Source organism: Rattus norvegicus, chromosome 12, assembly GCF_036323735.1.
Source record: "Rattus norvegicus strain BN/NHsdMcwi chromosome 12, GRCr8, whole genome shotgun sequence".
NCBI lineage: Eukaryota > Metazoa > Chordata > Mammalia > Rodentia > Muridae > Rattus > Rattus norvegicus.
The window spans coordinates 623,044-649,839 of NC_086030.1; the positions used below are offsets into that span (position 1 = coordinate 623,044).

General features: G+C 42.1%; 1 long non-coding RNA gene across 4 annotated transcripts in view; it reads left to right on the forward strand.

Moving 5' to 3' along the window:
- Nucleotides 1-26,459, forward strand: part of LOC134481138 (uncharacterized) — a 77,114-nt gene extending 50,655 nt beyond the window's left edge. The window contains exons 5-7 of one of the 4 annotated variants that reach the window (XR_010056422.1): nucleotides 15,150-15,221; nucleotides 15,578-15,664; nucleotides 17,561-26,459. This is a non-coding gene — a long non-coding RNA (uncharacterized LOC134481138). Of the gene's footprint in view, nucleotides 1-15,149; nucleotides 15,222-15,577 lie in introns of all 4 variants that reach the window. The other 3 variants (XR_010056421.1, XR_010056424.1, XR_010056423.1) reach the window with 3 other exon arrangements.
- Nucleotides 26,460-26,796: the final 337 nt, after the last annotated feature.

The window sequence follows — 26,796 nt, forward strand, 5'->3', positions numbered from 1 at the left end:
TCAGCTGTGACTTCTTTGTTTAGCTCTGAATCCCATTTTTTAATAGGGTTATTTGTTTCCCTGCGGACTAACTTCTTGAGTTCTTTGTATATTTTGGATATAAGGCCTCTATCTCTTGGAGGATTGGTAAAGATCTTTTCCCAATCTGTTGGTTGCCGTTTTGTCCTAACCACAGTGTTCTTTGCCTTACAGAAGCTTTGCTTTACGAGATCCCATTTGTCGATTCTTGATCTTAGAGTGTAAGCCATTGGTGTTTTGTTCAGGAAATTTTTTCCAGTGCCCATGTGTTCCAGATGCTTCCCTAGTTTTTCTTCTATTAGTTTGAGTGTATCTGGTTTGATGTGGAGGTCCTTGATCCACTTGGACTTAAACTTTGTACAGTGTGATAAGCATGGATCGATCTGCATTCTTCTACATGTTGACCTCCAGTTGAACCAGCACCATTTGCTGAAAATGCTATCGTTTTTCCATTGGATGGTTTTTGCTCCTTTGTCTAAAATCAAGTGACCATAGGTGTGTGGGTTCATTTCTGGGTCTTCAATTCTATTCCATTGGTCTATCTGTCTGTCTCTGTACCAATACCATGCAGTTTTTATCACTATTGCTCTGTAATACTGCTTGAGTTCAGGGATAGTGATTCCCCCTGAAGTCCTTTTATTGTTGAGCATAGCTTTAGCTATCCTGGGTTTTTTGTTATTCCAGATGAATTTGCAAATAGTTGTGTCTAACTCTTTGAAGAATTGGATTGGTATTTTGATGGGGATTGCATTGAATCTGTAGATTGCTTTTGGTAAAATGGCCATTTTTACTATATTAATCCTGCCAATCCATGAGCATGGGAGATCTTTCTATCTTCTGAGGTCTTCTTCAATTTCTTTCCTCAGTGTCTTGAAATTCTTATTGTACAGATCTTTTACTTGCTTGGTTAAAGTCACACCGAGGTACTTTATATTATTTGGGTCTATTATGAAGGGTTTCATTTCCCTAATTTCTTTCTCGGCTTATTTCTCTTTTGTATAGAGGAAGGCAACTGATTTATTTGAGTTAATTTTATACCCAGCCACTTTGCTGGAGTTGATTATCAGCTTTAGTAGTTCTCTGGTGGAACTTTTGGGATCACTTAAATATACTATCATATCATCTGCAAATAGTTATATTTTGACCTCTTCTTTTCCGATCTGTATCCCCTTGATCTCCTTTTGTTCTCTGATTGCTCTGGCTAGAACTTCATAAACTATATTGAATTAGTAGGGAGAGAGTGGGCAGCCTTGTCTAGTCCCTGCTTTTAGTGGGATTGCTTCACGTTTCTCTCCATTTAGTTTAATGTTAGCAACTGGTTTGCTGTATATGGCTTTTACTATGTTTAGGTATGGGCCTTGAATTCCTATTCCTTCCAGGACTTTTATCATGAAGGTGTGTTGAATTTTGTCAAATGCTTTCTCAGCACATAATGAAATGATCATGTGGTTTTGTTCTTTCAGTTTGTTTATATAATTGATGATGTTGATGGTTTTCCGTATATTAAACCATCCCTGCATGCCTGGGATGAAACCTACTTGGTCATGGAGGATGATTGTTTTGATGTGCTCTTGAATTCGGTTTGCCAGAATTTTATTGAGTATTTTTGCGTCGATGTTCATAAGGGAAATTGGTCTGAAGTTCTCTTTCTTTGTTGTGTCTTTGTGTGGTTTAGGTATAAGAGTAATTGTGGCTTCGTAGAAGGTATCCGGTAGTGATCCATCTGTTTCAATTTTGTGGAATAGTTTGGATAATATTGGTATGAGGTCTTCTATGAAGGTTTGATAGAATTCTGCACTAAACCCGTCTGGACCTGGGCTCTTTTTGGTTGGGAGACCTTTAATGACTGCTTCTATTTCCTTAGGAGTTATGGGGTTGTTTAACTGGTTTATCTGTTCCTGATTTAACTTTGGTACCTGGTATCTGTCTAGGAAATTGTCCATTTCCTGAAAATTTTCAAGTTTTGTTGAATATAGGTTTTTATAGTAAGATCTGATGATTTTTTGAATTTCCTCTGAATCTGTAGTTATGTCTCCCTTTTCATTTCTGATTTTTTTAATTTGGACGCACTCTCTGTGTCCTCTCGTTAGTCTGGCTAAGGGTTTATCTATCCTGTTGATTTTCTCAAAGAACCAACTTTTGGTTCTGTTTTTTCTTTCTATGGTCCTTTTTGTATCTACTTGGTTGATTTCAGCTGTGAGTTTGATTATTTCCTGCCTTCTACTCCTCCTGGGTGTATTTGCTTCTTTTTGTTCTAGAGCTTATAGGTGTGCTGTTAAGCTGCTGACATATGCTCTTTCCTTTTTCTTTCTGCAGGCACTCAGCGCTATGAGTTTTCCTCTTAGCACAGCTTTCATTGTGTCCCATAAGTTTGGGTATGTTGTACCTTCATTTTCATTAAATTCTAAAAAGTTTTTAATTTCTTTCTTTATTTCTTCCTTGACCAGGTTATCATTGAGTAGAGTATTTCAATTTCCACGTATATGTGGGCATTCTTCCCTTATTGTTATTGAAGACCAGTTTTAGGCCGTCGTGGTCCGATAGCACACATGGGATTATTTCTATCTTCCTGTACCTGTTGAGGCCCGTTTTTTGACCAATTATATGGTCAATTTTGGAGAAAGTACCATGAGGAGCTGAGAAGAAGGTATATCCTTTTGCTTTAGGATAGAATGTTCTATAAATATCCGTTAAGTCCATTTGGCTCATGACTTCTCTTAGTCTGTCTACATCTCTGTTTAATTTCTGTTTCCATGATCTGTCCATTGATGAGAGTGGGGTGTTGAAATCTCCCACTATTATTGTGTGAGGTGCAATGTGTGTTTTGAGCTTTAGTAAGGTTTCTTTTACTTATGTAGGTGCCCTTGTATTTGGGGCATAGATATTTAGGATTGAGAGTTCATCTTGGTGGATTTTTCCTTTGATGAATATGAAGTCTCCTTCCTTATCTTTTTTGATGACTTTTAGTTGAAAATTGATTTTATTTGATATTAGAATGGCTACTCCAGCTTGCTTCTTCTGACCATTTGCTTGGAAAGTTGTTTTCCAGCCTTTCACTCTGAGGTAGTGTCTGTCTTTGTCTCTGAGGTGTGGTTCCTGTAGGCAGCAGAATGCAGGGTCCTCGTTGCATATCCTGTTTGTTAACCTATTTCTTTTTATTGGGGAGTTGAGGCCATTGATGTTGAGAGATATTAAGGAATAGTGATTATTGCTTCCCATTATATTCATATTTGGATGTGAGGTTATGTTTGTGTGCTTTCATTCTCTTTGTTTTGTTGCCAAGACGATTAGTTTCTTGCTTCTTCTAGGGTATAGCTTGCCTCCTTATGTTGGGCTTTACCATTTATTATCCTTTGTAGTGCTGGATTTGTAGAAAGATATTGTGTAAATTTGGTTTTGTCATGGAATATCTTGGTTTCTCCATCTATGTTAATTGAGAGTTTTGTAGGATACTGTAACCTTGGCTGGCGTTTGTGTTCTCTTAGGGTCTGTATGACATCAGTCCAGGATCTTCTGGCCTTCATAGTTTCTGGAGAGAAGTCTGGTGTGATTCTGATAGGTCTGCCTTTATATGTTACTTGACCTTTTTCCCTTACTGCTTTTAATATTCTTTCTTTATTTTGTGCGTTTGGTGTTTTGACAATTATGTGACGGGAGGTGTTTCTTTTCTGGTCCAATCTATTTGGAGTTCTGTAGGCTTCTTGTATGCTTATGGGTATCTCTTTTTTTAGGTTAGGGAAGTTTTCTTCTATGATTTTGTTGAAGATATTTACTGGTTCTTTGAGCTGGGAGTCTTCACTCTCTTCTATACCTATTATCCTTAGGTTTGATCTTCTCATTGAGTCCTGGATTTCCTGTATGTTTTGGACCAGTAGCTTTTTCTGCTTTACATTATCTTTGACATTTGAGTCAATGATTTCTATGGAATCTTCTGCTCCTGAGATTCTCTCTTCCGTCTCTTGTATTCTGTTTGTGAAGCTTGTATCTACAGCTCCTTGTCTCTTCTTTTGGTTTTCTATATCCAGGGTTTTTTCCATGTGTTCTTTCTGGATTGCTTCTATTTCCATTTTTAATTCCTTCAACTGTTTGATTGTGTTTTCCTGGAATTCATTCAGGGATTTTTGTGTCTCCTCTCTATGGGTTTCTACTTGTTTATTTATGTTTTCCTGGAATTCTTTCAGGCATTTTTGCGATTCCTTTCTGTAGGCTTCTAATTGTTTATTAATGTTTTCCTGTGTTTCTCTAAGGGAGTTCTTCACGTCTTTCTTGAAGTCCTCCAGCATCATGATCAAATATGATTTTGAAACTAGATCTTGTTTTTCTGGTGTGTTTGGATATTCCATGTTTGTTTTGGTGGGAGAATTGGGCTCCGATGATGCCTTGTAGGCTTGGTTTCTGTTGCTTGGGTTCCTGCGCTTGCCTCTCGCCATCAGATTATCTCTAGTGTTACTTTGTTATGCTATTTCTGACAGTGGCTAGACTGTCCTATAAGCCTGTGTGTCAGGAGTGCTGTAGACCTGTTTTCCTCTCTTTCAGCCAGTTATGGGGACAGAGTGTTCTGCTTTCGGGCGTGTAGTTTTTCCTCTCTACAGGTCGTCAGCTGTTCCTGTGGGCCTCTGTCTTGAGTTCACCAGGCAGGTCACTTGCAGCAGAAAAGTTGGTCTTACCTGTGGTCCTGAGGCTCAAGTTCGCTCTCGGGGTGCTGCCTTCGGGCTCTCTGTGGCGGCAGCAACCAGGAAGATCTGCGCTGCCCTTTCCGGGAGCTTCAGTGCATCAGGGTTCCAGATGGCCTTTGGTGTTTACCTCTGGTGTCCGAGATGTGTGTGCAGAGAGCAGTCTCTTCTGGTTTCCCAGGCTTTTCTGCCTCTCTGAAGGTTTAGCTCTCCCTCCCACGGGATTTGGGTGCAGAGAACTGTTTATCTGGTCTGTTTCCTTCAGGTTCCGGCTGTGTCTCAGGCAGGGGTCCTGCCGCTCCTGGGCCCTCCCCCACGGGAGCCCAGAGGCCTCATACAGTTTCCTCTTGGGCCAGGGATGTGGGCAGGGGTGGGCAGTTTTGGTGGTCTCTTCTGCTCTGCAGCCTCAGGAGTGCCCACCTGACCATGCGGTGAGGTCTCTCTCTCTCACGGGGTCTGGGAGCAGAGAGCTGCTGCAGGCCGGGATCCGAGGGTGTCTGTGGTGGATTTTTTATGAGAAATAACTGTGCCTATAAGGTGACAACATAATTTAGAGTAATGAGTGACATTATTTTATAGTTTTCTCTAATGTGTGGCTTCAATAGAATGCATCTGGATTCCTTGTTTGTGTGTGTGTGTGTGTGTGTGTGTGTGTGCATGTGTGTGTGCATGTCTGTGTCTGTGTGTGCCTCTGTGTGTGTGTGTGTGCATGTCTGTGTGTGTGTATGTGTGTGTGTCTGTGTGTCTATGTGTGTGTGTGTGCATGTCTGTGTGTGTCTATGTGTGTGTGTGTTTGTGTGTATTTGTGCGTCTGTTTGTGTATATGTGTCTGTGTGTGTGTGTGTTACTGTGAGACAGACCTAGGAATCACTATGTAGACCACACTTTATTAGACAAACCAGACTGGCCTCAAATTCACAAAGATCTATCTATCTGCCTCCACCATCCCAGCCCCCAACCCCTGTGCTGGGACTACAGATGTGTGTTACCACTCCACCTGGGTTTTTAATATCTGCATCTGGACTAAGCAGTTATCAGTTCCTGAGGTTCAGTACAACATGCAGAGAAAATCCAGACTCATGCAGATGTGTAGGAGAAAAGGGGAAAGAACTGAATGTGCTTTTTTTCTTTAGTATTTTCTTATTTATTTATTTACTCCCTTTTTGTCCAAATTTCTGCCAGTTTCCCTGCTCCCTTACACCATCTCTCCCTCTATCTCTCCCCTTCTCTTCAGAGAGGGTGGTGCCCCCAGGGTATCCTCCCCCACTTCCCAACCCCCACACCTAGCTGACACATCTAGCCTCTTTGGGATGAATTCATCCTCTTCCACTGAGGCTAGTAAGGTAGCCCAGCCAGGGAAACAGAATTCACAGGCAGGCAACAGCTTTAGGGACAGCCCCTGCTCCAGTTTTTTGCGGACCCACATGCCCAAGCTGCATATCCCCTACATATGAGTGGGGACCTAGGGCCAGATGTGCATGCTCCCTGGTTGGCGGTTCAGACCCTGAGTGCTCCAAGGGTCCAGGTAAGTTGACTCTGTCCATGGTCCTTTGCAGTCCGTGTCCTCTTCTGGTCCTTCAGTCCTTCCTCCAGCTCTTCCATTGGACTCTCCTATTCTTTGAATGGATCATTCACAGTTTGCTAGCGCTGTGCACTGGTCACTTGGAAACACTGATACCCCAACCAATGCACAATGTAATATATTACAGAATCACACCAATTCCTGTTGCCACCTATCTCATTGAACAAAGGGTTCAGTAAGTCATACGGGGTGGCACCACCTGTAATCCCAGCACTGTGGAGGCAGAGGTGGGGAGAATACCAAAAGTTTGAGGATAATCCTGTTCTGTATTGCAAGTTCCAGGGTACTCAGGGTTACAGCAGCAAGATTCTCTTGTCCAAAAACAAATAATCAAATAAATGATGAGTAAAACAATGATTTAAAAAACCATCTAGATATTGAAAAGCTGCTCATATCACAACCACCAGCAAGTTTTCGGAAAACTCTGTCTTAAATTCCAAGTTTCCTTACTGGCAGCAGATATGATCAGGGAGGCTGCAGGGATAGTTCAGTGGCACAAAGCACTAGTGCCTGTGTGGCAGCATTCCTCTTGGAGGCTCTGCAGGGGAGTGATTTCTCTCCTTTTGCCATCTTCATTCTTTGGCTTATGACTACTTCGTTCATCTTCAAAACCATGGATATGCCAGTGTTTCCTTTTTCAGTTTGTCTATTTCTCCATATCTGTAGCCCAGGCTGATTTGAAACTTGTTATATAATTCAGGTGGCCCTCCAAGTCCTCTTCCTCCTGAGTCTGCCTGTCAGATTCTGGGATCATAAGTGGGCACCACCACACTTGGTTCTCGTGGATCTTCTGTGCATACAGTCCTGTCACCTACAGACCGTTTTCAATATCCTTTCCTCATTCTTGCTACGACTGCTGGTACTGCATTGAATAGAATTGGTAGATTGGACACGGTTGTCTTGTTCCTCGGGTTAGAAGGAAATCTTTCAATGTTTCCCCCTTGACTATGTACCCTGGTGCCTCATCCTGTGTGGTCTTCATTCCGTTTGGTGACATTGCTTTCATCTTAGTTACTTTTCTTGTTGCTGTAAGAAAACGCCAGGGTGGAAGCCGCTTAAGGGAGAGTTATTTTTGCCCAGTTTGAGCAATGATGGCGTACACTCAGCTCACTCCATCACCTGTGTACAGGCTAGGATCTCAGACCGAAAAACGATGTCATCTGCCGTAGGTGCTTCTTTTCAACACAGTTTACCGAGTCAAGATGATCTCCTACCATATTGCTGGAGGCCTCTCTCTCAGGAGTTTCTAGAACTCATTGAGTTGATAACTCCTGTTAACCACTCTAGCTTCTATGGCTGATATGTGGAGAATTGTCATCAAAAAGATGTTAAATTTTGTCAATTGTTCTTTCTATACCTACTGACATGATCACATGATTTTTATGCTTCATACTTTTAATGTTTAATGATTTAAGTTATGTTGAGCAATGCTGTGTCCCGGGCATGAATCCAGTTTTGATTATAGGGTGCAATCTTTTAAATGTGCTGTTCATTCTCTTTGCTAATGTAATGTTTCCTTGATTTTTGCCTCTATTCATGTAGTTTTGCTTGTTTTTGGCATTGTCCTCTGGCTTTGCGTGAGGATGATGCTGTTCTCATGAAGTGAATTTGGAATTAGTTCCTCCTCTTCAGATCTGCAAGGATTTGAGAAGGATTAGCTTTAACTTTTCTTTGAATTCATTTTTATAACCTTCTCCTACCTGGATATTTCTTTGTTGGGAGGTTGTTAATTATTCTAATTATCATTCATCCATTTATATTTTGATGTTTCATAATCACCTTAATAGTTTGTGTGCTTCTAGAACTCTATCCATTTCCTCTAGCGTGTCTGATTTGTTGGAATACATTATCCATTGTAGTTTCCTTTGTACCTCTTTAGTATTATTTGTAATGCCTCCTCTCCCATTTATAACTTTGAGTCATTAGAACAAGTTTTGAATCTTGTTTTCTTTTCTCAAAAAGCCAATTCCAGATTTCCTTTCTTTCCTCTCCTCCCCCTTGATTTTCCCCTTTTGTTCTGAGGAAAAACCTAGGACCTCTAAGTAAATGCATGCTTGTTTCTGAACTATCCCACCAGCCCTCAAGAACCTTAGCTCCATTAAAGCTTCCTGATGGTTTTCTTCTCTAGAATTCTTTGTCCTCCCTCCTTTCTACACATCCTATTCCTGTTACACTTCTTCCTCTTTCTCCCTCTTTTGAGACTACATCTTACTATCTTGACAAGCAGTCCTAGCTGGATCTCAAATGCCAGGTCCTCCCACCTCTGCTTCCTGGATCTCGGCCATGAACCAGGTGGCCTGCTCTTTCCAGCTTCATTGTTACTTTTCCTCTTTTTTTTTTTAAATTTTTATTAAGTTGAGTATTTCTTATTTACATTTCGAGTGTTATTCCCTTTCCCAGTTTCTGGGCCAGCATTCCCCTAACCCCTCCCCCTCCTATTCTTTCTGGGTGTTCCCCTCCCTGTCCTCCCCCCATTGCCATCCTCCCTCCAACAATCACTTTCACTGGGGGTTCAGTCTTAGCAGGACCAAGGGCTTCCCCTTCCTCTTTTGATCTTACTAGGATATTCATTGCTATCTATGAGGTCAGAGTCCACGGTCAGTCCATGGATAGTCTTTAGGTAGTGGCTTGGTCCCTGGAAGCTCTCATTGCTTGGCATTGTTGTTCATATGGGGTCTCGAGCCCCTTCAAGCTCTTCCAGTTCTTTTTCTGATTCCTTCAACGGGGGTCCTGATCTCAGTTCAGTGGTTTGCTGCTGGCATTCGCCTCTGTATTTGCTGTACTCTGGCTGCGTCTCTCAGGAGAGATCTACATCCGACTCCTGTCGGCCTGCACTTCTTTGCTTCATCCACCTTGTCTAATTGGGTGGCTGTATATGTATGGGCCACATGTGGGGCAGGCTGTGAATGGGTGTTCCTTCTGTCTCTGTTTTAATCTTTGCTTCTCTATACCCTGCCAAGGGTATTCTTGTCCCCCTATTAAGGAAGGAGTGAAGCATTTGCATTTTGACCATCCGTTTTGAGTTTCATGTGTTCTATGCATCTAGGGTAATTCAAGCATTTGGGCTAATAGCCACTTTTTTTTTTTTTTTTTTTGGTTCTTTTTTTCGGAGCTGGGGACCGAACCCAGGGCCTTGCGCTTCCTAGGCAAGCGCTCTACCACTGAGCTAAATCCCCAACCCCGGCTAATAGCCACTTATCAATGATGCATACCAAGTGTGTTTTTCTGTGATTGGGTTACTTCACACAGGATGATATTTTACAGTTCTCTTCATTTGCCTATGAATTTCATAAAGACATTATTTTTGATAGCTGAGTAATATTCCATTGTGTAGATGTACCACATTTTCTGTATCCATTCCTCTGTTGAAGGTCATCTGGGTTCTTTCCAGCTTCTGGCTATTATAAATAAGGCTGCTATGAACATAGTGGAGCATGTGTCTTTTTTATATGTAGGGGCATCTTTTGGGTATAGGCCCAAGAGAGGTATAGCTGCATCCTCAGGTAGTTCATAGTCCAATTTTCTGAGGAACCTCCAGACTGATTTCCAGAATGGTTGTACCAGTCTGCAATCCCACCAACAATGGAGTAGTGTTCCTATTTCTCCACATCCTCGCCAGCATTTGTTGTCACCAGAGTTTTGGATCTTAGCCATTCTCACAGGTGTGAGGTGAAATCTCAGGGTTGTTTTGATTTGCATTTCCCTTATGACTAAAGATATTGAACATTTCTTTAGGTGTTTCTCAGCCATTCAGCATTCCTCAGCTGTGAATTCTTTGTTTAGCTCTGAATCATATTTTTGAATAGGGTTATTTGTCTCCCTGTGGTCAAACTTCTTGAATTCTTTGTATATTATGGATATAAGGCCTCTATCTGTTGGAGGATTTGTAAAGATTTTTTCCCAATCCGTTGGTTGCCATTTTGTCCTAACCACAGTGTCCTTTGCCTTACAGAAGCTTTGCAGTTTTATGAGATCCCATTTGTCGATTCTTGATCTTAGAGCATAAGCCTTTGGTGTTTTGTTCAGGAAATTTTTTCCAGTGCCCATGTGTTCGAGATGCTGCCATAGTTTTTCTTCTATTAGTTTGAGTGTATCTGGTTTGATGTGGAGGTCCTTGATCCTCTTGGACTTAAGCTTTGTACAGTGTGATAAGCATGGATCAATCTGCATTCTTCTACATGTTGACCTCCAGTTGAACCAACACCATTTGCTGAAAATGCTATCTTTTTTCCATTGGATTGTTTTGGCTCCTTTGTCAAAAATCAAGTGCCCATAGGTGTGTGGATTCATTTCTGGGTTTTCAATTCTGTTACATTGGTCTATGTGTCTGTCTCTGTACCAATACCATGCAGTTTTTATCACTATTGTTCTGTAATACTGCTTGAGTTTAGGGATAGTGATTCCCCCTGAAGTTCTTTTATTGTTGAGGATAGTTTTAGCTATCCTGGGCTTTTTGTTATTCCAGATGAAATGGCAGATTGTTCTGTCTAACTCTTTGAAGAAATGGACTGGTATTTTGATGGGGATTGCATTGAATCTGTAGATCGCTATTGGTTAAATGGCCATTTTTACTATATTAATCCTGCCAATCCATGAGCATGGGAGATCTTTCCATCTTCTGAGGTCTTCTTCAATTTCTTTCTCCAGTGTCTTGAAGTTCTTATTGTACAGATCTTTTACTTACATGGTTAAAGTCACACTGAAGTACTTTATATTGTCCCTTATTTATATTGTCATTTATAGTCTATTATGAAGGGTGTCGTTTCCCTAATTTCTTTCTCGTCTTGTTTGTCTTTTTTGTAGAGGTAGGCTATTGATTTATTTGAGTTAAATTTATACCCAGTCACTTTGCTGAAGTTGTTTATCAGCTTTAGTAGTTCTCTGGTGGAACTTTTGGGATCACTCAAATATACTATCATATCATCTGAAAATAGTGATATTTTGACATCTTCTTTTCCAATCTGTATCCCCTTGATCTCCTTTTGTTGTGTGATTGTTCTGGCTAGAACCTTAAGAACTATATTGAATAAGTAGGGAGAGAGTGGGCAGCCTTGTCTAGTCCCTGATTTTAGTGGGATAGCTTCAAGTTTCTCTCCATTAAATTTAATGTTAGCAACTGGTTTGCTGTATATATGGCTTTTACTTCGTTTAGATATGGGCCTTTAATTCCTATTCTTTCCAGGACTTTTATCATGAAGGGGTGTTGAATTTTTTCAAATGCTTTCTCGGCATCTAATGAAATGATCATGTGGTTTTGTTCTTTCAGTTTGTTTATATAATTGATGATGTTGATGGTTTTCCGTATATTAAACCATCCCTGCATGCCTGGGATGAAGCCTACTTGATCATGTTGGATGATTGTTTTGATGTGCTCTTGGATTCGGTTTGCCAGAATTTTATTGAGTATTTTTGCGTCGATATTCATAAGGGAAATTGGTCTGAAGTTCTCTTTCTTTGTTGTGTCTTTGTGTGGCTTAGGTATAAGAGTAATTGTGGCTTCATAGAAGTAATTCGGTAGTGCTCCATCTGTTTCAATTTTATGGAATAGTTTGGATAGTATTGGTATGAGGTCTTCTATGAAGGTCTGATAGAATTCTGCACTAAACCCGTCTGGACCAGGGCTCTTTTTGGTTGGGAGACCTTTAATGACTGCTTCTATTTCCTTAGGAGTTATGAGGTTGTTTAACTGGTTTATCTGTTCCTGATTTAACTTCGGTACCTGGTATCTGTCTAGGAAATTGTCCATTTCCTGTAGATTTTCAATTTTTGTTGAATATAGGCTTTTACACTAAGATCTGATGATTTTTTGAATTTCCTCTGAATCTGTAATTATGTCTCCCTTTTCATTTCTGATTTTGTTAATTTGGACACACTCTCTGTGTCCTCTCGTTAGTCTAGCTAAGGGTTTATCTTGTTGATTTTCTCAAAGAACCAACTTTTCGTTCTGTTGATTCTTTCTTTGGTACTTTTTGTTTCTACTTGGTTGATTTCAGCTCTGATTTTGATTATTTCCTGCTTTCTACTCTTCCTGGGTGTATTTGCTTCTTTTCATTCTATAGCTTTTAGGTATGCTGTCAAGCTGGTGACATATGCTCTCTCCTGTTCCTTTCTGCAGGCACTCAGAGCTATGAGTTTTCCTCTTAGCACAGCTTTCATCATGTCCCATAAGTTTGGGTATGTTGTACCTTCATTTTCATTAAATTCTAAGAAGTCTTTACTTTCTTTCTTTATTTCTTCCTTGACCAGGTTATCATTGATTAGAGCATTGTTCAACTTCCACGTATATGTGTTTGTTCTCCCCTTATTGTTTTTGAAGACCAGCTTTAGGCCGTGGTGGTCTGATAGCACGCATGGGATTATTTCTATCTTTCTTTACCTGTTGAGTCCCGTTTTTTGATGAATTATATGGTCAATTTTGGAGAAAGTACCATGAGGAGCTGAGAAGAATGTATATCCTTTTGCTCTAGGATAGAATGTTTTATACATATCTGTTAAGTCCATTTGGTTCATAACTTCTCTTAGTCTGTCGTCGTCTCTGTTTAAGTTCTGTTTCTATGATCTGTCCATTGATGAGAGTGGGGTGCTGAAATCTCCTACTATTATTGTGTGAGGTGCAATGTGTGTTTTGAGCTTTAGTAAGGTTTCTTTTATGTATGTAGGTGCCCTTGTATTTGGGGCATAGATATTTAGGATTGAGAGTTCATCTTGGTGGATTTTTCCTTTGATGAATATGAAGTGTCCTTCCTTATCTTTTTTGATGACTTTTAGTTGAACATTGATTTTATTTGATACTTAAATGACCACTTCAGCTTGCTTCTCCCGACCATTTGCTTGGAAAATTGTTTTCCAGCCTTTCACTCTGAGGTAGTGTCTGTCTTTGTCTCTGAAGTGTGTTTCCTGTAGGCAGGAGAATGCAGGGTCCTCATTGGGTATCCAACAACTTTTCCTCTTATGGGCCTTGTTTCTGTTGACGAATATCTGAACTCTTTGCTAAGCATTCAGTTCTGAAACACGTACTGAAAATTTAATGATTTAATATTTAAGCAAATAGAACCTATCAATTTGCAGTTAGTTTTATATAAAATGAAACCCATTGCTTTTTGTTTTGGAAGTTTAATTATTCCAGCACCTTTTGCTGAAAAGATTTCTTCCTTCCTTAAGTTGCTTTGCATATGTATAAGAAAAATCACTTGAGCAAATCTGAGGTCTTTTGAGCTCTTCATTCTGTTCTGTTGCCTGTATCTATCTATCTGCCACATATTTGATAAATGTTAACTACGAAATATTAGGTAGAGTGATTCATCCCACTTTATTCTTTTTAAGGTTTAAAAAAGACAATCTCAGGTTCTGCCTTCCCCAATAAGTTTAGATCAAATTTGACTATTTCTGGAAAGAAACAATCAGTGGAACTTCTATAGGCTTTCATTTGACATAGAGAGTGTGGGAGCTGATGTTGCCAATCTGGTGTGTTTTCTGGTGTGTGTCTTTATTTGGATCTTCTTGGCTTTATACCTTTAGGTTTACTTTACATTTATAGTAATTTCCCTCACCTCTGCTTTAAATACTTTGCTTTCTGAGACACTGCTGAAATGAGTTCAGTAGCATCGACATGTAATAGTGATGACAAGGCAGCATCCTGTCCATCACTTACAAAATGCCATAGTACTTCTCCTTTACTTTTAACCTGGGCCCAGTATGACCCCACTGCTCACGTTGGAGTGACATGCAGGAAGCACAGAGGTAGAGACGGGAAGTGGACTAGTAAACCTTACATGTCACCTTCCAGTGACGTATTCCCAACAATTGGCCTGTAGGGTCATTTCACGCTTGACTACAACACCCATTTGTTTTTTGTTCTGTGACCATGCAAGTGAGTAGTTTGGAAATCCTAGTTGTTTTTTCTTTTCATTTCTTTCTCTCTCTCTCTCTTTTTTTTTTTTTGTTTTGTTGTTGTTGTTTCTTTAATGCAGGTTTTCTCTTGGCTGTCCTGGAACTCACTCTGTGGACCAGGCTGTTTTCAAGTTCAGAGATCCTCTTGCCTCTGTTCCTTGGAGAGCTGTGATTAAAAGAGTGCAAGAAACTCAAGAAGGATGACCTAAATGCGGATACTCCACTCCTTCTTTAAAAGGGGAACAAAAGTACCCTTCGAAGGGGATAGGGAGGCAAAGTTCAGAGTAGAGTCTGAAGGAATGGCCATTCAGAGCCTACCCCACATGTGGCCCATACATATGCAGCCACCAAACTAGATAAGATGGATGAAGCAAAGAAGTGCAGGCTGACAGGAACCGGATATATATTTTTTTCCAAAATGTTTTCTGCTGAGTATTTAGAAACTAGCTTTTTAGATCTTTGATCCATTTTAGTTGATTTTAATGTACAGTATAGCATGATGGTCAAATTTGCTTCTTTAACCACTTTCAGTTTGTAAAGCAGTTCTCTGTACATCACATAATTGCTAGCTTATAAAACAGTTCTCTGCACATTACAGACAACACCAGCTCATTCATCTCTGGGCATCATAATCTGCTGTTCAGTTCTTGCACTAACTGTGGAGGAAACCATAGCTCAAAGGTCTCGGGGATTGTCTAGAATTCCCTATTTCATGTGTGCAGCAGATCTGGACTCATGTTCTAGCTCTGGTCAAGTGGTGAGATGTGGGTCTCTCGGTCCCCAACCTATGAAGAATGGTTAGAATCTACCTCACTTAAACCTGTTCCATCTCTTTGCCATCTTTTTCCAGATAGTCATGAGGTTGTATAGGAGTTTTAATAAGTACTAAGGATCGTCTATTCACGGTGTGACTTCCTTAAACTATGATGTAGGTATACATTTTATTATTATTTATTTTTTATTGCTGTTTTCCCTCCTACTTTCAGAGAGAGGGGACCACATCACCACTACTACAACAAGAAGGCCAGGAACAACTAGAGCACTGTCAAATTCTATGGGTAAGACAAGCTCTCAGAGTTAAAAAGGAAGAAAGGATTTTCCACATCAGCTACCTGTCTCAGTGGGTATCCTATTTTGTGATTCTACAGTGATAATTAAACACCTTGATCAAAACCAACATAGAAAAGAAAGGGTTTATTTTATTTGGCTTATGACCACCAGCATAGAGATGGTACCATCCAGAGTGTACCGTGTCCTTCCCCACTGACCGATCACTGAGAAAATGCCTAACAGCCTGAGCTTATGGAGGCCTTTTCCTAAACACAGTTCCCTCCTTGTAGATGGCTCTAGCTCATGCCGACATAAAAACTACCCAGTACAGCAGTGATTATCTCTTTTGTTCTGTGGTCCCCAGAACTTGATGGGTTTGACTTGGAAGATGCCTTGGATGATCGGACCGATCTAGATGGCCCCAAAAAGAAAAGTACAGGAGAGGGAGGAGGTAAGTTCTAGATGCTCAACATCACAGGCCAGTGCTATAGTTCCTGGTATGGTTTGCCTTATACCTGCAATGGCATTCTGAGACGTCCAGAGTACTGTAGATCTGGGCCAGATCTGGGCCACATCTAGCTGTAGGAGAAACCCACAACAGTAGTACTGATATATTTTGGTCTTAGGATTCTCCGAATTATTGGGAATCTCAATAACTATTGTCTGTGTGTGTCATATCTATCTCTGTTTATCATCTATATATTTAATTTTTTTAAAAAATCAGTATTGTTCATATAAAATGATAATACTAAACCAATACATATTAACATAAATAGCACATTGTATGAGTCTGTGTGTCGAGAGAAAAACAATTTGTCAGAGAGTGGCATTACTTTATACTTCTTAGAAATTTCTAGAATGTCAATCTTGCTAGGAGATACCTAGATTCTCATATTGATATATGCAGCTTAAAAGCTGTCCTCTGACCTACACACACATACACACACACACACACACACAAACACTTAAATACAATTAAATTCAAAAGGATTTAAAACAGACATATAAATGAATAATACATTTTAAAAAGTGTTTAGTAACCTTTCCTCACTTAGTTCTCCTTTCATTACTTTTCTGGTTGCCCTGACCAAGTACCTAGCAAGCGAAGAGGAGAGGAAGGATTCTTTCAGCTTATCATTTTAGAATTGATGAGGCCCTGATATGACTCTGCTACTCACGTTGTATCCACACAGAGGAAGTGGAGAGACAGAGACAGGAAGTGGGCTAGTAAAACCCAGATGTCACCTTTCAGTGATGTATTTCCAAAAGCAGGCCTCAAGAGTCCCAGCAAACGAGCCTATAGGGAAATTTCACGTTTGAACTACAACACCCATTCAATGGACTTGTGCCCATTTGTAGTTTTCTAGCATTGCAGGTTAGTCTTTTGGAAAACCTTGTTCTCTTATGGTTTATAAAAGTCCAGTGTAATGCTGCGTGCTAGAATAAAAAAATCTAACTTGCTGCTAACACCACCCATACCACTGGAAAAGACTCACGGTAGCTTACAAAGGCTTCACTCGAAATCTGGTCGACAAGCACCATCAGTGGCTGTCCTGGACTGACAGATACATTTCATTCAGTTTTAAGAAATGCTTCCCAAGTCATCCAGTTGGTACGACGTTCATTCTGCCTGGCAAAAGTGGTCTCATGACACAAAGCAGACAAAGCCAAGTAAGAGAAGGAACAGTGATGCCAGGGGCTTAGCAAATCATCCCCCTGTCCTCTGGAATACAGCGGGACGGCTCTAAGCACACTTTGCACACAGAGCATAGGACATTCAGGAAGATGTGTACTTAATCACTGAATTATGGTTAATAATGATTCTGCTTCTTGTATTAGTCATCTGTGATTGTGTTGCAGATTGTGAGACACTTGAGACTTATTTTTGCAGAAAGGCATTAATCTCCTTGGTTCAGTTAAGAAGCAGAGTCTTCTATAGAGTCAGAGCCTCAGAGAGCTGCCAACGAGGCAGGGGCATGGCATCTCATCTGAACTTAATTATAGGATTGCATTTCTTCTCTCTGTGGTCACACAAACACTCAAGATGATTGGACGTTCTACAGAACATATACATCGGCAGTGAGCTGTCTGAGGGGTCGGTTGAAATTTTGCCTACCCCCTTTCTTCCTTGTTCATTTCCCTCAACCTCCATCCCTTCCTCCTCCTTCTCCCCCTCCCTTGTGTAAGAGCACAGGTGTGGTTCTGAGACCTTACATCTGCTGTGCCACTGAACCACACTCTCAGTTCCATGAAGAACACTCACGTGTCATGAACAACTTTGACTAATCCAAATGTTTGCTGCTGAGATTTTTTCTTTTGGCCACTGAAATGTGTGGTTTTTCTATAGGTTGGTCAGACAAGGTTCTCGAAGATATCTTGGGAGGCGGGGGATACAAACCTGACAAGAATAAAGGTAGGAATGTTGCTTTGTCTGGCAACACATGGATTCTCCTTAAAGTGCTAACCATCCGGCCGCCAGGTAAACATGTCACTCTCAGCCTCTGGCAAATCAGGCTTCGACATGTGCACTTGTCGTGTGCAGTGGGCTCTCATTCCTGCGGGTGGGGGCTCATTTGTGAGCCATCCTGAGATGCTACCCATTTGCTCTGTTGCTCTTTAAGCCTGAGCTGGTGTCCCCACTACCTAGATGCACCTCGTAAGCCAGTTTTCCATGCAGTGTGAGGGTTCAAACTTAGCATGGCACACATTTTAAAGAAGCCCTTAGCAAATCAGATGTTTACAAAATTCCTTTGGATTCCATTTCCCCTTCCCAGGAAGATTCACATTTCCCTCCTATTGGATCCCAGGAAGTGGAAACTCTCCTTGGGGTGTATCGTGTGAACGAAGAAACTATTTTCAATTAAAAAGACAAAAAGTTGGGGGAGGGGAAGTGGAGGGAATGGGGGCTGATGGACAGGAAGGCAGGAAGGGGAATAACATCTGAAATGTAAGGAAAGAAATATATCTAATAAGAAATTAAAAAAAAGAAAAATTAAAACAAAAAGCAATTTATAAAAAAAATTATCTAATGAAAAATTTAAAAAAAAAGAAAGACAAAAAGTCCCACATCGTACCTTGCTGGGTCTGAGGCCCAAGTCCTGTTTATCAGCTGATACAGTCCATTCTTACCTTAAAGATCATGAGAGCTTTGCTACTTTGCAACATAATTTCAAGGTAGCCATCCCTGAGGTTTAATTAGGAAAATTAAACCACAGGATCAGACTGTCTAGAGGTTTCAATCCAGTCTGACACACAAAACAAAACACAAAACAAAAACAACCAACTGAAAAAAAAAAAAAACCTTACTATTAAAAAAAAATAAAGTGGCACCGGTTCAGGAAAACTACGGAATCTTCATCCAGCCTCGCCCAAGGAGCCTCCATTGTAGAACCATAGAGCTGGTTGTTCTAAATCGGAAGTTGTTATCTGTGAAATAAAGTCACCTATTGACATTTTGGAAGTTATGTTAGATCTCATTTTGTGTGTGTGTGTGTGTGTGTGTGTGTGTGTGTTTGTGTGTGCGTGTGTGTGTGTGTGTCTGTGTGTGTCTATGTCTGTGTGTGTGTGCCTATGTGTGTGTGTCTGTGTGTGTCTATGTCTGTGTATGTGTGTGCCTATGTGTGTGTGTGTATGTCGGTGTGTCTGTGTTTGTATGCCTGTGTGTGTATCTATATGCATGTGTGCCTGTGTGTGTATGTGTGTCTTTGGGTCTGTGTGTGTGTGTGTGTGTGTGTGAAATTTTATCACATGTGTAGATTTCAATAGGCCTTAACACAACCAGGGAGAGATTATCATAAAATCTCTTCTGCATGCTGCCCCTTGAACAGTCATGTCCTTCCCAAGCCTCATGTTTGCAGTTTCCACAGCTGTTCATGACTGAAACCTTTCTTCACACATCTGTCAGATGGGACCTTAAGCTTGGATGGGGTGAGATGTCTGAGTCTTGTGTGGTGAAGTACGTTCCTGTTGGAACCCATAGGTGTCACATGTCACAGTTGTGACCTTTCAAATAACCAATTTTGACAAGAAGTTGGAATGTTGTGGTGTTTGAAACCCTTTGTTTATTATTCCAAGTTATGATGGAGAAATTGTAGCAGGGTCCGAAGAATTCAAGCTTTGAGTCCATCAAGACCCCTCTTTCCGAGTCCAGGCTGAAGTTGAGCATTTGCTTTGTTCTTGCAAGCGCTGTGCCTTATATATGGGAACAGTGTTCTGTTGCTTAAAATGCCCCATAGTCATGTTTGTCCCCAGAAACACCTTTCCAGATGGTATCATCTCGAGGAAAAAGCCCAGGGGTCAGGAGGACACAGAGCATTTAAAGGGTCACAATTGGTATTTCCAGATGGGGAGAGAAGGGCAGTGGTTACCTCTGGTAAGCGTGCAGGGGAACGAAAGCCTGAGTGACAAGCCGGGGGCTTCTCTTCATTTAATGTACTTGTTTTAGCAAGGAAGAGATGTCCGGAAATTCTTTAATTGGGCTCACGTTGTAGCTCATCTTGTAAAGAATAATTAATTGTTTGCTACAGTTACTCCCTCCGCCACCCATCACTGTAGGTGTCGGAAAAGAAGATCAAAGGGTGACAAGGGGAACACGGGTGACATTCACAGACACTGTCCCTTCCACCGAAAACCAAGCTCATGATGAGGACCGAAAGGGAAGCATCACATAATTTCCTTACATTACAAACTCAATTAGCAAACTTTCTCGACTCGAGTCTTTATGACGTACCTTCAGTCGTTCTGGCGTGGATTTGTCAAGTAATATGTTATCCGTTATGTATTTTTTCCTCAAGACAACATTGTAGACACACTGCGAGTGTGTACCTGAGTCCTCGAGCATTTCTTGAAGTGAGTAGCTTGCCAACCCTCCGTTCTTCCTCTTCCTTTGACATTTCAGGACTCACACTGTTGCCAGTTTTTTTTGCAAATGGCCTTGTTCTTTTCGTAGTATGGATGAGAGAAGGTCCAAAGAGGTGTCTTTGGAGTCGTTTCCACAATATTTCTGGCTTTAACGTGGGGAAATACTGTTCTATGGTGAGGAGACACATTGGACACCCACAGTCGCTCCAACAGATCAGGGAGTGCAGCATGAACATAGGAATGATGTTGATCTGCTCTTTTTTTCTCGGCAGGGTTTTGTTTTACAGCCCCAGCTTGCCTGGATGTCAAGAGCTTTCTGACTTAGCCCTCTAGGTTCAAGGGTGGCGCCACCTGGCGTAGCTTTATTTATTGACTTTAAAAACACCATACTTCTCTTGCTATTTTTTGATACAATAAAAGCACATTTTAAAAATATTTAAAAGCCCTTGCTGTTTCTTGCTGGAAGCCTGGGACACTCACAAGGTCCCCAGCAGTTGTCGACATAATCACTCCACCATCCCATGATTCTCTGTGTCCTTGGCAACCAGATGTCTCAGGCACTCGATGGGAGCCACAAGCTAGGTGGCCATCAGAGAGGGACAGACTCCTGCCTCATGTCCCTGCCTCTCCCAGGAAGTGCCTCCACAAGACTGGAGGCTGACATGTATGTGTGTGTGTGTGTGTGTGTGTGTGTGTGCATTGTCATCTTTGTTTCTGAGCTGCTGAAAGTCTGACACTTCTGTTAACAGCATAATTTCTTAACCCATTGTCTATAAGAATAGTAAATAATAAATAATAATTAATAGTAATATTAATAAAGGAAAGATGTTTATTTAACTCCATGTTCTGGGAGCCGGGTTACCAAGATGGGTAGCTATATCTGGTGAAGGACTCACGTTGTACCCTAACATGGCAGAAAACAAAAGGGCAAATGGGCACAGACCCATAAGGCAACACAGCCTGCTCTTGTGGCACCGAACGGAAGCATCACACTTTTTACCTCAAGTTTCCGTGGGGACAAGATTTATTCAAACCACTGAGCACAACTTCCTCACTGAAATAATTCCTCTTATTCTATAGGGTCCACCCAAGTAAAGGTGGTTGCTATAGCGACAAGGTCCCTGTAACCTCAATCGGGCAAGCATCACAGTTTTGTAATCTTTGCAAATACAATCAGAACAGGGCATTAATCCTGGTCGCAGTTTCATGTCTTTGAATACATGTGTTTTTAGAAATTCGGTATACATCGTGATCTCATGTTCATGCCCTTGACCCAGTTTCTCCTCATCGTTTTATAATAATTTATATCACCGAGCCCTTTTCCATATATTACCAAACATTTTAATTTGCTATTTGTCAGTGGACTGCCAGACCGAAGGCCGTCATGAAAGAACTGTGCTGCTGTGAACATCTGTATATGGGCGTATAGAAGGTTTCACACAGGCATAGTTTTTAAGTGCCTTGAGTACATGTGGGCATTGGCATCCGCTCAGCATCTGCTAGGGTCTCTGTGCTGGGTCCAGACATGGCTCTGTTTCACTTGTGGGTGGCCCTTTAATACCCGAACAATATATTATATATTGTCTCTTTACTAATCTCACTGCACTTGCCCAAATTTCTCCTCTTGAGACTTAACCAGAGAACAAAGTCTCTTCTGGGCTTTTCTGAGACTTCCTTTGACGCTGCAATGAATCTGAGTCTTCACCTTAGCCTCAGGCAGACTCTTCAGACAAGGGCAAGAAGCAGCCACATTCTTCACCAAAACACCACAAAAACAATCTCCAGGCCACACACTGAAATTCTTCTCCCCTGAAGTCTCCTGGGCCAGGTCTATGCAGTAAAATTCACTCACAGCCACAAAGTCTTCCTGCCAGGATAGCTCATTGGGTCCCACTCAAATCATTTCATGGCTTTCCAAATCCAAAGTCCCAAAATTCACATTCTTCCAAACAAAAGTATGACCAGGCCTATCATTAATACCCAGGCCTTGGTATCAACTTCTGACTTACTTAGGGTTTTACTGCTGCGGACAGTCAGCGTGACCGAGGCAGCTCTCACAGGGACAACATGTGACTGGGGCTGGCTTACAGGGTTAGAAGTTCAGTCCGTCATCATCATGGCAGGAGCAGGGCATTGTCCAGGCAGGATGGTACAAGAGGAGGTGAGAGTTCTCTATCCTCATCTGAAGGCTGCTAGCAGAGCACTGAGAGACTTACAACCCACACCCACAGGGCCACGCCCACTCCAGCAGGGCCACACCCTCTCCAGCATGGCCAAACCCACTCCAGCCAGGGTCACACCCACTCCAGCCAGGGTCACACTTACTCCAGGAAGGCCACAACCACACCCACTCCAGCAGTGCCACACCACTCCAACAGGCCACACCCACTCCAGCAGTGCCACACCCTCTAATGGTGCCACTCCCTGGGCTGAGTACAAACCATTAAAGTGGTTGGGTTCAGCCTGAAAGGTAAAAGTTTTATAGTTGCCCCTCTAGACACAAAGTTCAGAGCAGAAAAAAAAAAAAAAGGTTAGACCCCAGAATTGTATGTTCCAAGAAGCCTCTCCTAGGGCTATAGAATGGATAATTACATTGGCCAGCTCAACAGCTTTCTCCCAGAAACTAGCTGACCATAAATCTTAGAGAACAATCTTGAGAAGCAGGAAACAACTTCTCCTAGGAACTAGTGGACCATGAAGTTAAACAATCTGAGAAGTAGGAGACAGCTTCTCCTAGGAAACAATCTTGGGGGACAGAGAGTTCCTCCTTGTGATTTTTCACTGTTATTCTACACACTTTCCAATGACGCCATCCCTGCCCCTCGAGTTGTGGTTTCTCCCTTTAAATACCTCTTCTCCCAGCCTCTCGGGGTCGAACTCCACTGCCCCTGCGTGGGATACGAGTCTCGACCCCAGTGCACTGGTTGCTATCGATAAACCTCATGTGATTACAAGGACAGTCTTGTGTGAGTTCTTGGGGGGTTGCGTCATCCCGAGACTTGAGTGAGGGTCTCCCCACTCCGGGGGTCTTTCATTTGGGGGCTCGTCCGGGATGGGTGACCACCCTCGTCTCCAAAGACCCACTTGGAGGTGAGATAGCGTCTGTGTCTTTGTCTGTGTCTGAGTTTTGTGCCAGCTAAATTCTGGGTCTGTATTTGCTACTCTGGGTCTGTATTTGCTCGCGAGTTCTGGAGTTCTGCTTTCGCAGTCACTCCCATCTCGAGCTGAGAGGGAGGCTCGTGTCTCAGGAGAGAAGCGAGTGTGAGCGGTAGACGTGCCTGGGGCTCACTGATTGCACTGCCCTGGGAGATGTCCCAGGAGGTGAGGAGGGACCCCAGGGACACCTGGCAGATTCCCATCTGGGTGCTTGTGAGGATTCAGTGATTCTCCTGGATTGGAGAAAAGACCTGCCCTACTGGACATCTGTATTTCCAGAGTGGTTTTTGTCTGTGTGTCTTAGGTCTTTGTTTTGTGTTACCACTAAATTGAACACACAACTTGTCAGTTGAGATTCTGGTTGGGAAAGAGGAGTGATGTGGAATCCGCTCCCCTTCATCTGTTTTTGGTGAGCTCACAGAAGCTCCTATCTGAATCAGTTCGGTTTTGTGGTAATCTTGCAGCGGCCACTTGTCTTTTGTTTTTGTGCACACTTCTGTTTTTTTTTTGTCTGTTAATCTTTTGATTGTCTTTCTGTGTGACTGAATGAATGCTTTTGTCCTTTTTGGCGGACCTCTATTTTCTGGACTCTCTTCTTGTTTTCTCACCATCCCACTTGAGATGCTTGTTAATAGCTGTTACAGGAAATACAGAATCCTACTAGAGGCCAGAAAAAAAATGTTCCAGACACAGATGTAAGACCCTAACTTCTGCCTGTTGGATTCAATATGCCTGAAGGTAGGGAGTGCTCTGGGTCTGCCCCCAGGCTCAAAGGGTGGGTCTCCGAGGGGCTAAAAAATGCCCCACCAATCTGTCTATGATAAGGAAAATATATGAAGAGAAAGTTACAGGAATTTAAAGAGTTAAGAAGTTAGAGAGCTAAAGAGAGATAAAAGACAAGAGAGGAACATATACTGGCCACAGTAGTTAGGGAACCTAAGAAGACAGTACTTGACAACAGAAGAGAATTCCTGGCTAAAGATCAGTGTGCCTAATACAAAGAAAAAGGACACTGGGTCAGAGACTGCCCCAGAAAGAATAAGAGGGGCCACTGGAGAGCCTCTTGGTCCTAGAGTGCTGGCTATGCGCAGAGATAGAAGAGAAGTCCGCACAGTTGTTTTATGGATACAGAGACCCAACGCTCTGTGCTCCTATGCCCCAGTGGGCCAGTATCCAAAGACCTTGGGTACAGGGGGCTACTGACAACAAACAATACTTATGTACTGTACTACCCGAAGAACAGTGGACCTTGGCGTGGGCTGGGTAACCCACTAGCTCATGGTCATCCCTGACTGCCCCTATCCCTTGCTCATGAAAAATTTGCTCTCCAAGATGGCTTGTGTGGGCTAAAATGGCTGGGTGAGGCCATGTGTATGCATATCTGCAGACTGTATATGTGGAGCTTAAGACTGTCTCAGTGCACCAGTACCTGATGCTGGGAGATGTGTGGCTTACTGCTCTTCTGCCTAGAACCCATCACTCCTGCCAGCCGGGCACTAACAACTGTCACCCAATCCAGGGTGATAGAGTGGCTGATGTTTTGCCTCTAAATAAAAAGTCCCAAAAGATGGGACCACTGGTCAGCTGCCATGGACTAGATTCTCCACCGGTTCGGGGCAATCTGGTCACCTTGCTGCCCCATCCTGACCCGGAGCCACCATAGCATGAGTATCAAGTACTGGCAGAAGCCAATGGGGGGGGGGGAAGACCTCTGCGACTGGCTGATTGATCCCTGCTGAAAGCCGAGGCTACCTTGTCTATTGATGGAAACAGTTCTCTTCATAAAGGTCAGAGATAAGTACACGCTACAATGAAGGACTACACAAATGTCATCTGGGATGGACAAACCTCTACCCCCCAGCACATCAGCGCCACAGATGCCTTACAGTGTCTTGGATGCCCTGATGAAGCCAACAACTGTGAGTATTATTCGTTGCCCAGGACATCAGGAAAGAAGAGATTCAGTGACATGGGACAGTAACAAAACAGATAAAGTGGCTCGGGGAATGGCTATGCAGGAGCCTATCCTGGTTACAGGCCTACAAGAGACAGCCACTGTGAACTGGGATTAGACTAAAGGATGGCCTCACTTAGAATGTACAACAGAAGAAAAGGTCCAAATTGCTTTTCTCTTAGTGTTTGTAGATACCTTTCCAGGAATAAATAAAAGCTTTCCTCACTAAACAAGAGATGGCCTCAATAGTCATCCAGAAGATACTGGAAGAAATCTTCCCCTGATTTGGAATGCCCAAGGTAATCCGGTCAGACAATGGCCCTACATTTGTTGCTAAGCTAAGCCAGGGTGTGGCCAAGTATTTAGAGTTCGATTAAAAATTACATTATATCTACAGACCTCAAAGTTCAAGACAGATAGAATAAATAGATAAAGCTCTAAAACAGACCCTGACCAAATTAACCATGGAGACTGGTGCAGACTGGGTGATACTCCTTCCCTCTTGCTCTCTTCAGAGCAAGAAATCTCCCTTCTAGATTCAGCTTAACCCCCTTTGAGATCTTATATGGGGCCTCAGCTCCTCTGACTGTATTAGATGATGTTACTGAGCCAACATGTCATAGTAATAATGATTTGTATACCAGGCTAAAAGACCTACAGCTGATACAGAAAGAAATCTTCTCACAGCTGGAAGCAGCCTATGCCCCGGGGACCCCCCGAGACATCTCATCAGTTCCAGGTCAGAGACTGCAGCTACATACAATGACACGGAGCCCAGACACTCGGGCCTCGCTGGAAAGGACCATACCTGGTGCTGCTGACCACCCTGACAGCTGTCAAGTCTCAGCCTACACTAGCCACATACTAGCCGTTGGGGCTGAGAGCTGGGACCTAGAGAGACACTCAGATCTTCAAAAAGCTCCCTAGACTTACACATCAGAGATGGTTCGAGAGCTGGTTTAGTAGATCTGCTTAGATGACTACTCTGATATCTTCCCTTATGGGACCCTTCTTAATTTTGCTTCTGTTTTCGATTATAGGTCCCTGAGTGTTAAATAAGCTAGTTACCTTTATTAAAAAAAGAGGAGTACTGTTCAGATTTTGATGTTACGCCAACAATATCATGTTTTCCAAGGTTAAAAAATATTATAAAGATACAAAAATTTAGTTCTAAGATTAGAACTAGCCAGTAGAAGAAGTAGGGTATGAAAGGTAAATGTTTTAAAGTTGCCCCCCTAGACACAAAGTTTAGAGCAGAAAAAAAAAAAAAAAAAAAAAAAAAAACAGGTTAGGCCCCAGAACTGTATGTTCCAAGAAGCCTCTCCTAGGGCTATAGAATGGATAATTACATTGTCCAGCTCAACAGCTTACTCCCAGAAACTAGCTGACCATAAATCTTAGAGAACAATCTTGAGAAGCAGGAAACAACTTCTCCTAGGAACTAGCGGACCATGAAGTTAAACAATCTGAGAAGTAGGAGACAGCTTCTCCTAGGAAACAATCTTGGGGGACAGAGAGTTCTTCCTTGTGATTTTTCACTGTTATTCTACACACTTTCCAATGACGCCATCCCTGCCCCTCGAGTTGTGGTTTCTCCCTTTAAATACCTCTTC